The sequence below is a fragment of the Coregonus lavaretus genome (assembly GCF_964263955.1).
Source record: "Coregonus lavaretus genome assembly, chromosome: 28".
Classification (NCBI taxonomy): Eukaryota; Metazoa; Chordata; class Actinopteri; order Salmoniformes; family Salmonidae; genus Coregonus; species Coregonus lavaretus.
In genome coordinates this window covers 34148854-34162464 of record NC_140015.1, presented here as the reverse complement: position 1 = coordinate 34162464, position 13611 = coordinate 34148854, and the positions used below count along the sequence as shown (strand labels likewise).

At 43.3% G+C, this 13611-nt stretch overlaps 1 pseudogene across 1 annotated transcript in view; it reads left to right on the top strand.

The window, feature by feature from the left end:
- The first annotated feature begins 254 nt into the window (after window positions 1-254).
- LOC311104322 (ras-related protein Rab-26-like) overlaps window positions 255-13611 on the top strand; it is a 118975-nt pseudogene continuing 105618 nt past the window's right edge. Inside the window, exons 1-2 of the transcript in view lie at window positions 255-449; window positions 11922-12032. The product of the transcript in view is annotated as a ras-related protein Rab-26-like (transcript). The remainder of the gene's footprint in view (window positions 450-11921; window positions 12033-13611) is intronic.

The following is a 13611-nucleotide window of genomic DNA, read 5'->3' as shown; positions in this document are numbered from 1 at the left end:
TTTTTGCTCTACAGAGAGAAGACCCAAGTCGAACCGTTCACTCAAGTTTTATTGTGACATGAGGAAAGTGTCGCTAGGCATGATTTCAACGTGCAGGTGAAACCGGGAAGGATTTTTTTTATTTCAGTCCCACTGCACAACTTCTAAAACAAAAACTAATAATTTGACTTGTTTATCGTGCGCAACCGCTCAAATCTTTCGCGCCACTCTCAAACGTCACACTTTCTTATAATCTGTTAACTGTTTGGAGTGAAATGTCCCGCAAAAAGGCGGGTAAGGGCAAAAACGCCAACACCAGCCCGACGACAGGCAGCCCCATCGGAAAACAGAACGGGAAAAGTGGGAAGTGCACCGCAGGGACCGGGAGCGTGGTGCAGGCGAACGGTGTGGTTCATCCGAGCAGACCCTCACTCAGCAACAGCAGCGAGTTTTATGACATCGCATTCAAGGTAAGTGCACCTAAGCATAGCCCTTAATTTGTAAACAATAACATTAGGTTACTTCATTCTTTTATCTCAGCATATTGCTAGTTTGTTAGGCTGTTATGATTCAACAACATATCATCACATATTAGAGGCATAATCATGACAGGTTGATAGGCTACAGATGACAGGTTGATAGGCTACAGATGACAGGTTGATAGGCTACAGATGACAGGTTGATAGGCTACAGATGACAGGTTGATAGGCTACAGATGACAGGTTGATAGGCTACAGATGAGAGGTTGATAGGCTACAGATGAGAGGTTGATAGGCTACAGATGACAGGTTGATAGGCTACAGATGACAGGTTGATAGGCTACAGATGACAGGTTGATAGGCTACAGATGACAGGTTGATAGGCTACAGATGACAGGTTGATAGGCTACAGATAATACATGTAATGTGTGAATGCACGTCAAGCAAGTAGGCCTAGACCTAGGTTAGCCTACATGTTTGAAAGGACTAATGGGTTGTAAATGTTATGTTGTGTATAACTTTAATCACCACAGTGACCTTTTCCTGTTCACTTTGTCAAGCCTGGGGTGTTTTACAAGACCACAAAACACTCATTCATCAAACCGAGCTAATGCCTCCGCCACAGCTGTGTCACTAAAGACAATCGATAGCACCTCAGTAACCAATGAAGGTCACATGGGACCAAGAGCCAACAAATCTCATAATTGATTCTCTATTTGGCAGTTTTCTGTGTACTAGTGTAGCCATATAGTCTTAAGGCTAATCAACAGGTTATGATGGGTATTCATTCATCCTGTCACTGCTTCAAAGTGCGCTCTCTCTCTCAATTCAATTGAAGGGCGTTATTGGCATGGGAAACGTACGTTAACATTGCCAAAGAAAGTGAAGTAGGTAGTAAACCAAAATAAAATAAACTATAAATATTAACAGTAAACATTACACTCAGAAGTTCCAAAAGAATAAAGACATTTCAAATATCGTATTATGTATATATACAGTGTTGTCACAATGTGCAAATAGTTAAAGTACAAATGGGAAAATAAATAAACATATGGGTTGTATTTACAATGGTGTTTGTTCTTCACTGGTTGCCCTTTTCATGTGGCAACAGGTCACAAATCTTGCAGCTGTGATGGCACACTGTGGTTTTTCACCCAGTAGATAAGGGAGGTTAACAAAATTGGGTTTGTTTTTGAATTCTTTGTGGATCTGTGTAATCTGAGGGAAATATGTCTAATATGGTCATACATTTGACAGGAGGTTAGGAAGTGCAGTTTCCACCTCATTTTGTGGGCATTGTGCACATAGCCTGTCTTCTCTTGAGAGCAGTTGTAAATGAGAACTTGTCCTCAACTGGCTTACCTGATTTAAATAAAGGTGGAAAAAAAAGTATGGTCTGCCTACGGCGGCCTTCCTCAATAGCAAGGCTATGCTCACTGAGTCTGTACATAGTCAAAGCTTTCCTTAAGTTTGGGTCAGTCACAGTGGTCAGGTATTCTGCCACTGTGTACTCTCTGTTTAAGGCCAAATAGCATTCTAGTTTGCTCTGTTTTTTTTTTTTTATTCTTTCCAATGTGTCAAGTAATTCTCTTTTTGCTTTCTCATGATTTGGTTGGGTCTAATTGTGTTGTTGTCCTTTTTATTTTATTTTTATTTAACCAGGTAAGCCAGTTGAGAACAAGTTCTCATTTACAACTGCAACCTGGCCAAGATAAAGCAAAGCAGTGCGATAAAAACAACAAAACAGAGTTACATATGGGGTAAAAAAAACATAAGGTCATAAAATACAACAGAAAATATATATACAGTGTGTGCAAATGTAGCAAGTTATGGAGGTAAGGCAATAAATAGGCTATAGTGCAAAATAATTACAATAGTATTAACACTGGAATGCTAGATGTGCAAGAGATTATGTGCAAATAGAGATACTGGAGTGCAAAAGAGCAAAATAAATAACAATATAGGGATGAGGTAGTTGGGTGGGCTAATTTCAGATGGGCTGTGTACATGTGCAGTGATCGGTAAGGTGCTCTGACAACTGATGCTTAAAGTTAGTGAGGGAGATAAGAGTCTCCAGCTTCAGAGATTTTTGCAATTCGTTCCAGTCATTGGCAGCAGAGAACTGGAAGGAATGGCGGCCAAAGGAGGTGTTGGCTTTGGGAATGACCAGTGAGATATACCTGCTGGAGCGCAGACTACGGTGGGTGCTGCTATGGTGACCAATGAGCTAAGATAAGGCGGGGATTTGCCTAGCAGTGATTTATAGATGGCCTGGAGCCAGTGGGTTTGACGACGAACACGACGAACCAGCCAACAAGAGCGTACAGGTCACAGTGGTGGGTAGTGTATGGGGCTTTGGAGACAAAACGGATGGCACTGTGATAGACTACATCCAATTTGCTGAGTAGAGTGTTGGAGGCTATTTTGTAAATGACATCGCCGAAGTCAAGGATCGGTAGGATAGTCAGTTTTACGAGGGCATGTTTGGCAGCATGAGTGAAGGAGGCTTTGTTGCGAAATAGGAAGCCGATTCTAGATTTAACTTTGAATTGGAGATTCTTAATGTGAGTCTGGAAGGAGAGTTTACAGTCTAACCAGACACCTAGGTATTTGTAGTTGTCCACATACTCTAGGTCAGACCCGTCGAGAGTGGTGATTCTAGTCGGGTGGGCGGGTGCCAGCAGCGTTCGATTGAAGAGCATGCATTTAGTTTTACTAGTGTTTAAGAGCAGTTGGAGGCTACTGAAGGAGTGTTGTATGGCATTGAAGCTCGTTTGGAGGTTTGTTAACACAGTGTCCAATGAAGGGCCAGATGTATACAAAATGGTGTCGTCTGCGTAGAGGTGGATCTGAGAGTCACCAGCAGCAAGAGCGACATCATTGATATACACAGAGAAAAGAGTCGGCCCAAGAATTGAACCCTGTGGCACCCCCATAGACTGCCATAGGTCCTGGGGCTCTGTGGGGTCTGTTTGTGTTTGTGAACAGCGCACCAGGACCAGCTTACTCAGGGGACTCTTCTCCAAGTTAATCTCTCTGTAGGTGATGGCTTTGTTATGGAAGGTTTGGGAATCACCTCCTTTTAAGTGGTTTTTAACGGCTCTTTTCTGGATTTTGATAATTAGTGGGTATCGGCCTAATTCTGCTCTGCATGCATTATTTTGTGTTTTTCGTTCTACACAGAGGATATTTTTGCAGAATTCTGAGTCTCAATTTGGTGTTTGTCCCATTTTGTGAATTCTTGGTTGGTGAGTGGACCCCAGACCTCACAACCATAAAGGGCAATGGGTTCTATAACTGATTCAAGTATTTTTTGCCAGATCCTAATTGGTGTGTCGAATTTTATGTTCCTTTTGATGGCATAGAAGGCCCTTCTTGCCTTTGTCTCTCAGATCGTTCACAGCTTTGTGGAAGTTACCTGTGGCACTGATGTTTATACCGAGGTATGTATAGTTTTTTGTGTGCTCTAGGGCAACGGTGTCTAGATGGAATTTGTATTCGTGGTCCTGGCAACTGGACCTTTTTTGGAACACCATTATTTTTGTCTTACTGAGATTTACTGTCAGTGCCCATGTCTGTCTCTGTTTCTCTCTCCTCTCTTATCATTTTCCTCTCCTCCCCCCCTCTCTCCATCTCCCTCTCTCTCTATCTCTCTGTCGCTCTCCCTTTCTGTGCCATACAGTGGGGGGGAAAAGTATTTAGTCAGCCACCAATTGTGCAAGTTCTCCCACTTAAAAAGATGAGAGGCCTGTAATTTTCATCATAGGTACACGTCAACTATGACAGACAAATTGAGAGAAAAATCCAGAAAATCACATTGTAGGATTTTTAATGAATTTATTTGCAAATTATGGTGGAAAATAAGTATTTGGTCACCTACAAACAAGCAAGATTTCTGGCTCTCACAGACCTGTAACTTCTTCTTTAAGAGGCTCCTCTGTCCTCCACTCGTTACCTGTATTAATGGCACCTGTTTGAAATTGTTATCAGTATAAAAGACACCTGTCCACAACCTCAAACAGTTACACTCCAAACTCCACTATGGCCAAGACCAAAGAGCTGTCAAAGGACACCAGAAACAAAATTGTAGACCTGCACCATGCTGGGAAGACTGAATCTGCAATAGGTAAGCAGCTTGGTTTGAAGAAATCAACTGTGGGAGCAATTATTAGGAAATGGAAGACATACAAGACCACTGATAATCTCCCTCGATCTGGGGCTCCACACAAGATCTCATCCCGTGGGGTCAAAATGATCACAAGAACTGTGAGCAAAAATCCCAGAACCACACGGGGTGACCTAGTGAATGACCTGCAGAGAGCTGGGACCAAAGTAACAAAGCCTACCATCAGTAACACACTACGCCGCCAGGGACTCAAATCCTGCAGTGCGAGACATGTCCCCCTGCTTAAGCCAGTACATGTCCAGGCCCGTCTGAAGTTTGCTAGAGTGCATTTGGATGATCCAGAAGAGGATTGGAAGAATGTCAAATGGTCAGATGAAACCAAAATATAACTTTTTGGTAAAAACTCAACTCGTCATGTTTGGAGGACAAAGAATGCTGAGTTGCATCCAAAGAACACCATACCTACTGTGAAGCATGGGGGTGGAAACATCGTGCTTTGGGGCTGATTTTCTGCAAAGGGACCAGGACGACTGATCCGTGTAAAGGAAAGAATGAATGGGGCCATGTATCGTGAGATTTTGAGTGAAAACCTCCTTCCATCAGCAAGGGCATTGAAGATGAAACGTGGCTGGGTCTTTCAGCATGACAATGATCCCAAACACACCGCCCGGGCAACGAAGGAGTGGCTTCGTAAGAAGCATTTCAAGGTCCTGGAGTGGCTTAGCCAGTCTCCAGATCTCAACCCCATAGAAAATCTTTGGAGGGAGTTGAAAGTCCGTGTTGCCCAGCGACAGCCCCAAAACATCACTGCTCTAGAGGAATGGGCCAAAATACCAGCAACAGTGTGTGAAAACCTTGTGACGACTTACAGAAAACGTTTGACCTGTGTCATTGCCAACAAAAAGGTATATAAAAAAGTATTGAGAAACTTTTGTTATTGACCAAATACTTATTTTCCACCATAATTTGCAAATAAATTCATTAAAAATCCTACAATGTGATTTTCTGGAAATGTTTTTCTCATTTTGTCTGTCATATTTGACGTGTACCTATGATGAAAATTACAGGCCTCTCTCATCTTTTTAAGTGGGAGAACTTGCACAATTGGTGGCTGACTAAATACTTTTTTTTCCCCACTGTACCTAAATGTGCAGCCAAACTCTCTTACCCCGGCTCTCCTTCTGGTGATGTGCCTGTCTGTCTTTGAAGTGACTGTTTGATGTGATGACTGGTTGCTTGTTTTTCTCTTATCTCTGAGTATTGGAAATATTGTATTCCCCGCTGAGTGTCATTTCTCTACTACATTTATTTACCTCTGAATGTAGCATATCTTTTTCCATAGAAATATGTATTTTAGGACGAGCCAACTGATTAAACAAAGGGAAGTGGTGGTTGATAGGATGAACCAACATGGTTTTTAAAGAACAGGTTGTTGTCAGAGCGGGCGTAGGTGTGGTGTAGGAATCAGATGCAGGACACAGATGCTAGTCCAAAAATACTTTAGTAAAGTCCACAGAATGAACGGCTACAAACAGAGCCGGAGGCACGAGGAAAATAACACACACAGCGTATAAATGCAAAACACAGCAAACACGCACAACAAGAGCGGACTCTCTATCTAATACAGAATAGAGCACTAACTGACTGGAAGCACCAGCTGACAAGGAACAACTACACACAACCACAAGACAGAAACAACGAGAACTTAAAGGACACATAATCAAGACAAAATGAGAAACAGGTGTACCAAAACAGACCAAACCAAACAAACACAGAAACAACGAACGGTGGCAGCTAGTACTCCGGAGACGACGACCGCCGAAGCCTGCCCGAACAAGGAGAAGGAGCAGCCTCGGCCGAAACCGGGACAGGTGTTGTGTTTTGATGAGAGTTTAACTGATTGATTGACAGCTTTCTTCCCAATCACCATCCTGTTGATGAGTCACTGTTAGTTAGGCTGTCTGAATGGTAGCCTATTTCTCTGATACACTCCTGTTGCTCCAATACGAGTGAGGATATACTGAACAAAAATATATGTTTAATGAGCTGAAATATAAGATCCCTGAAATTTTGCATATGCACAAAAAGCTTATTTATCTCAAATTTTGTTAACAAATTTGTTTACATCCCTTTTAGTGAGTATTTGCCTTTGCCAAGATAATCCATCCACCTGATTGTTGTGGCATATCAATAAGCTGATTAAACAGCATGATCATTACATAATGCCACAGATGTCTCAAGTTTTGAGGGAGTGCGCAATTGGCATGCCGACTGCAGGAATGTCCATCAGAGCTGTTGCCAGAGAATGTATTGTTCATTTCTATACCATAAGCCACCTCCGTTTTAGAGAATTTGGCAGTACGTCCAACCGGCCTCACAACTGCAAACTCTGTGTGTGGGCGGGTGGTTTGCTGATGTCAATGTTGTCAACAGAGTGCCCCGTGGTGGCAGTGGGGTTATGGTATGGGCAGGCATAAGCTACAGACAACAAGCACAATTGCATTTTATCAATGGCAATTTGAATGCACATTTTTACTGATCACGCTCTTCGTAGCCGATGTGAGTAAGACTTTTAAGCTGGTCAACATTCACAAGGATTACCAGGATGTGTACTCCGAGCATGCGCTGACCAACTGGCAAGTGTCTTCACTGACATTTTCAACCTCTCCCTGTCTGAGTCTGTAATACCAACATGTTACAAGCAGACCACCATAGTCCCTGTGCACAAGAACACTAAGGTAACCTGCCTAGTTGACTACCGACCCGTAGCACTCACGTCTGTAGCCATGAAGTGCTTTGAAAGGCTGGTCATGTCTCACATTAACACCATTATCCCAGAAACCCTAGACCTACTCCAATTTGCATACCGCCCCAACACATCCACAGATGATGCAATCTCTATTGCACTCAACACTGCCCTTTCCCACCTGGATAAAAGGAACCCCTATGTGAGAATGCTATTCATTGACTACAGCTCAGCGTTCAACACCATAGTGCCCTCAAAGCTCATCACTAAGCTAAGGACCCTGGGACTAAACACCTCCCTCTGCAACTGGATCCTGGACTTCCTGACGGGCCGCCCCCAGGTGGTAAGGGTAGGTAACAACACATCCGCCACGCTGATCCTCAACACGGGGGCCCCTCGGGTGCGTGCTCAGTCCCCTCCTGTACTCCCTGTTCACCCATGACTGCATGGCCAGGCACGACTCCAACACCTTCATTAAGTTTGCAGACGACACAACAGGGGTAGGCCTGATCAACGACGAGACAGCCTATAGGGAGGAGGTCAGAGACCTGGCCTCTCCCTCAACGTGATCAAGACAAAGGAGATGATTGTGGACTACAGGAAAAAGAAGAGGACCGAGCACGCCCCCATTCTCATCGACGGGGCTGTAGTGGAGCAGGTTGAGAGCTTCAAGTTCCTTGGTGTCCACATCACCAACAAACTAACATGGTCCAAGCACACCAAGACAGTCGTGAAGAGGGAATGACAAAACCTATTCCCCCTCAGGAGACTGAAAAGATTTTGCATGGATCCGCAGATCCTCAAAAGGTTCTACAGCTGTACCATCGAGAGCATCCTGACTGGTTGCATCACTGCTTGGGTATGGCAACTGCTCGGCCTCCGACCGCAAGGCACTACAGAGGGTAGTGCGTACGGCCCAGTACATCACTGGGGCCAAGCTTCCTGCCATCCAGGACCTCTATACCAGGTGGTGTCAGAGAAAGGCCCTAAAAATTGTCAAAGACTCCATCCACCCTAGTCATAGACTGTTCTCTCTGCTACCGCACGGCAAGCGGTACCTGGGCGCCAAGTCTAGGTCCAAGAGGCTTCTAAACAGCTTCTACCCCCAATCCATAAGACTTCTGAACATCTGAAGCCCCCCCCCCCCCCCTGTTTATCTATGCGTAGTCACTTTAATAACTCTACATACATATTACCTCGACTAACCGGTGCCCCCGCACATTGACTTGTTTCCGGTACCCCCTGTATATATCCTTGCTATTGTTATTTTTACTGCTGCACTTTAATTATTTGGTACTTTTATTTAGTATTTTATATTGTGTGTGTGTGTATGTATGTATGTATGTATGTATGTATGTATGTATGTATGTATGTATGTATGTATGTATGTATGTATGTATGTATGTATGTATGTATGTATGTATGTATGTATGTATGTATGTATGTATGTATGTATGTATGTATGTATGTATGTATGTATGTATGTATGTATGTATGTATGTATGTATGTATGTATGTATGTATGTATGTATGTATGTATGTATGTATGTATGTATGTATGTATGTATGTATGTATGTATGTATGTATGTATGTATGTAAAAATTGGTATTCTTTCTTAACTACGTTGTTGGTTAAGGGCTTGTAAGTAAGCATTTCACTGTTCTATTTGGCGCATGTGACAAATAAAATTTGATTTGATATGTCACTCACCGCACACTCTGTGGAGCAGCAGATAGTCTGGCACCTTCCCAAGTTCTCTCACGTCACCCCCCTCCTCCGCACACTCCACTGGCTTCCAGTTGAAGCTCGCATCCGTTACAAGACCATGGTGCTTGCCTATGGAGCAGTGAGGGGAACGGCACCTCCGTACCTTCAGGCTCTGATCAGTCCCTACACCCAAACGAGGGCATTGCGTTCATCCACCTCTGGCCTGCTGGCTCCCCTTCCTCTGCGGAAGCATAGTTCCCGCTCAGCCCAGTCAAAACTGTTCGCTGCTCTGGCACCCCAATGGTGGAACAAGCTCCCTCACGACGCCAGGACAGCGGAGTCACTCACCACCTTCCGGAGACATTTGAAACCCCACCTCTTTAAGGAATACCTGGGATAGGATAAAGTAATCCTTCTACCCCCCCTTACCCCACCCCCCAACAAAAAATAAATAAATAATAATAATAATTGGAAAGTGGTTATCCCACTGGCTATAGGGTGAATGCACCAATTTGTAAGTCGCTCTGGATAAGAGCGTCTGCTAAATGACGTAAATGTGCCCTTGAGCAAGGCACTTAACCCTAATTGCTCCTGTAAGTCGCTCTGGATAAGAGCGTCTGCTAAATGACTAAAATGTAAAATGTAATGATTTAACAGAGGAAAAACAGGGTACTTCACTTCCTGCTCTATTCACTCTGCCTGGGTCTGTTAACCTCTAAGGGATCAGTGTCCCGTATACGGGACGGTTGAGCTAACATGCACTAATGTGATTAGCATGACTGTAAGTAACAGCAAACTTTCCAGGACATAGACATGTTTTTATATGGGAGAAAGCTTAAATTCTTGTTAATCTAACTGCACTGTCCAATTTACAGTAGCTATTACAGTGAAATACCATGCTGTTGTTTGAGGAGAGTGCACAACAACAACAAAAAACGTATGGTTTGATACTTTCACCTCTGAATGTAAATAATGTCCTTACTTTCAATAATCTTGCTCTGATTTGTCATCCTGAGGGTCCCAGGGGTAAAATGTAGCATAGTTTTGTTTGATAAAATCAATTTTTATATTCAAATGTAGGAACTGGGTTCTACAGTTTGAACCCCTGCTGTCTCTGGCTCCACACCCACCCCGCCCGGCCATCGAGATGTGTGAAAGTTAGTGTATAAGCTAATGATCCATCATTAATGACATTCCTGGGAGTGTGTAAACTTACATTTTGTATTACCATATCATTTTTGTATGTTCTCTATAGTTATGTATTTGAAAATGTATCAATTGACCAATTCGGCAGACTTGATACAAAATAGTCCAGTATTGCAATGCTTCACTGGATCAATCTGAAACTTTGCACACAAACTGCTGCCATCAAGTGGCTTAAATTAATTACCCCTAAACTGCTTTTTCTTGCATTTCAAAGATGATGAAAAAATAAATAAATAGAAAACCCATGTTTGTATTATCTTTTACCAGATCTAATGTGATATTCTCCTACATTAATTTTGCATTTCCACAAACTTCAAAAATAGTTTCCTTTCAAATGGTATCAAGAATATGCATATCCTTGCTTCAGGTCCTGAGCTACAGGCAGTTATATTTGGATATGTCATTTTAGGCGAAAATTGAAAAAAGGGGTCCGATCCTTAAGAGGTTAAAAACTGCTGTTTTAAGAGGGAGACAGAGTAAAATACAGTGGATAAGAGAGGATGACGGAGGAGATGAGGGGGGAGGAGAGAAGAGGGGTAGATAAGGATAAGAGAGGATGTGGGAACAGGAGAGAAGATGAGAGGAATGAAGATGCCGCTGAGATTTTATCGACCTGACCTGGCTGGATCTCTACTGCATCTCTCCCTCCATCATCCTCCCCTCCTGGGATGACATGATAATCCTTCAGACTGAGGCCCCGGGGCCCTGTGGTCCCCCAGCTAACCTGATTACACTAACCACATCAACCCTATAACGCCGGAAAGAGAGTAATGTGTGCAGCAGGACCCTCGCACATGCAGACAGACACAGGCACAGAATTCAGCATTGCTATCTGGCCAAAATTAAGAGGACAACCTAATGTCCAGATGCCCAGTCACGCTCTCATCCCTACTGGCCAGATACCAAGATGTCGAGACAGAGCGCTTTAATCAAGGTTTTAATGAATGAATCTGATAGTAATTCTAAACAAAACAAATGGCCAGATGTGCAATAATGTCTAGGTGACTTCCTTATGGCCACTTGTGTTCCTGATGTCTAGCTGTGTTATTGTATGACTTTGGGTCTGTCTCTTAAGTGAATGGAGTTATAATGGTTGTCTGGTTAGAGGTCTGATATCTCCTGTAGTGGACATAGCCATTGTGTACAGCAGTGATTCTTAACCTGTAGTACCCCATGGGGTACCTGTCCTATCCACAGGGGGTACTCAGTTGCAGATGAGGGAGGTACTTCAGGCAGAGTAAAATGTGATTGGAGTAAACAAAAAAACGTTTTTTGAGAACCACTGGTGTACAGGAGTCTGGGGATGGAAACATGGCTGGAACAACATGTCTAGAACAATGTGTTTGGAACAATGTTTCTTTAACAATGTGTCTAGAAAAACATGTCTGGAACAACGTGGCTGGAACAACGTGGCTGGAACAATCCAATATGTTGGGACCAGGGATGGTATGAGGGAGGAGAGTGGGGGGGGGTTGTGTTGAAAGACTATTGGACTGTTTTGTGTCTCTGGGGATGTGCGCTGGAACCTGTCATGTTCAGTTTGTCCCTTTACATTGAGACAAAGAGAATGTTCACTCGCTGTTTGACCTTCCTTTGTGCAGCTTCTATCATTCTTTTGGGATGTGTGTGTAAAAAAAAAACACCTTCATTCAGTTTGTCCCTCTTGCTGTGCTGTAGGTGATGCTGGTGGGAGACTCCGGGGTGGGGAAGACCTGTCTGTTGGTGCGCTTCAAAGACGGAGCCTTCCTGGCAGGAAGCTTCATCTCTACTGTGGGTATCGACTTCAGGGTGAGTGGGGATGGATAATACATGGACAAACACACAAGTACACACACACACGTTTTCTATGAAACGAGTAACATTCAATCGATGTCCCTCATACCTCATATCTGTACTTAAAATGGGGCCATTCCTGGCTGAACTTTGTAATAGATTTTTTTCCAGAACAGATCTTTTCCTGTGTCTTTAAGCCCTCCGGCTGGAAGTGTTTCCTCTGTGGATACCAGTCTCTCTAGAAGACACATTGATTCTTAAATTAGTTTGACATGCTTTCATTTAGGAACCTTCCCCTGCTGACGGGCGTCTCCTCTCCTGCGCCAGATTCCCAGCACCCCATGGGCAGAAAGAAATGCATCTAGGAATGAGTCTGGGTTCTGAAATTTAATTTCCAATGTGTCTGGGGGGAGTGTTTGTGTGTACCAGTGGAGGCTGCTGAGGGGTGGACGGCTCATAATAATGTCCGGAACGGGGCAAATGGAAAGGCATTAAACACATGGAAACCATGTGTTTGAAGTATTTGATACCATTCCGCTCCAACCATTACCACGAGCCCGTCCTCCCCAATTAAGGTGCCACCAACCTCCTGTGGTGTGTGTGTATGTGTGCCTGCATTTGCGTGTGTGGTTGGTTTCTCCTTCATTGTATTTATGTATTGCTTCTTGACGTCATACTACTGCGCTGCTTTTGTTAATCTTGTTTCTGTTTAACTGCAGACTCTATAGACTCAAGGCTAGTGCAAGCTATAGCCCTTAAAGCCTTTCCTTTAGAGTAGTCACCCTGATGCCCTAGCGTTATCTGGCAAGCCACAGCGGCTCTGAACTCATAACATTTACATTTTAGTCATTTAGCAGACGCTCTTATCCAGAGTGACTTACAGTTAGTGAGTGCATACATTATTTTATTTTTCATGCTGGCCCCCCGTGGGGCTTACTGCCTCGTCTGCTCATGTCATATTGATTGATTATTTAATTGTGTTGCTGCGCTGTGAGACCTGAATGATTTATATTTTCACCCTCAAGTTTCTCCCTGGCTCTCCTCTGAATGGCCTCTTGTTAAACCGTTCCTCTACAGGATCTCATCCAGCTTGTAAAACCTTTGTGAGTTACACCATAGAAATACAATTCCTCTAGAATGGACAATTCCATTTAATCCTATTAAATAAATTACATTTCAATGCCGTTGTTTGTAATTATTGCCCTCAAGGTTCTCCCTGCCTCCTCTCAGCATGGCCTCTTGTTACAGTACAACAGTTCCTCTAGAGCAGGGATCATCTACTAGATTCAGCCGCATACTTTTTTAAATTTTTTTTCATGAGCGGATGGTCGGGGGGCCGGAACATAATTACAAATAATTTGTAGACTGCAAATTGACCGCAAGAAGCCCAAAAAGATATTATATTTGACTAAAACATAATCATTTCAAACCTTATATACGATCATGTCATCTCCCTCTATTACACCTGGGAATACTTGGGAACATATTTCTTAAATTTTTTTTTTGTGTGTGTTTTTAGTCAAGCCCATTGTGATTATATTAGGTGGTGGAGAACCAGGCAATAGGATTTGATGCTATTTCCACTTCAAAGTGA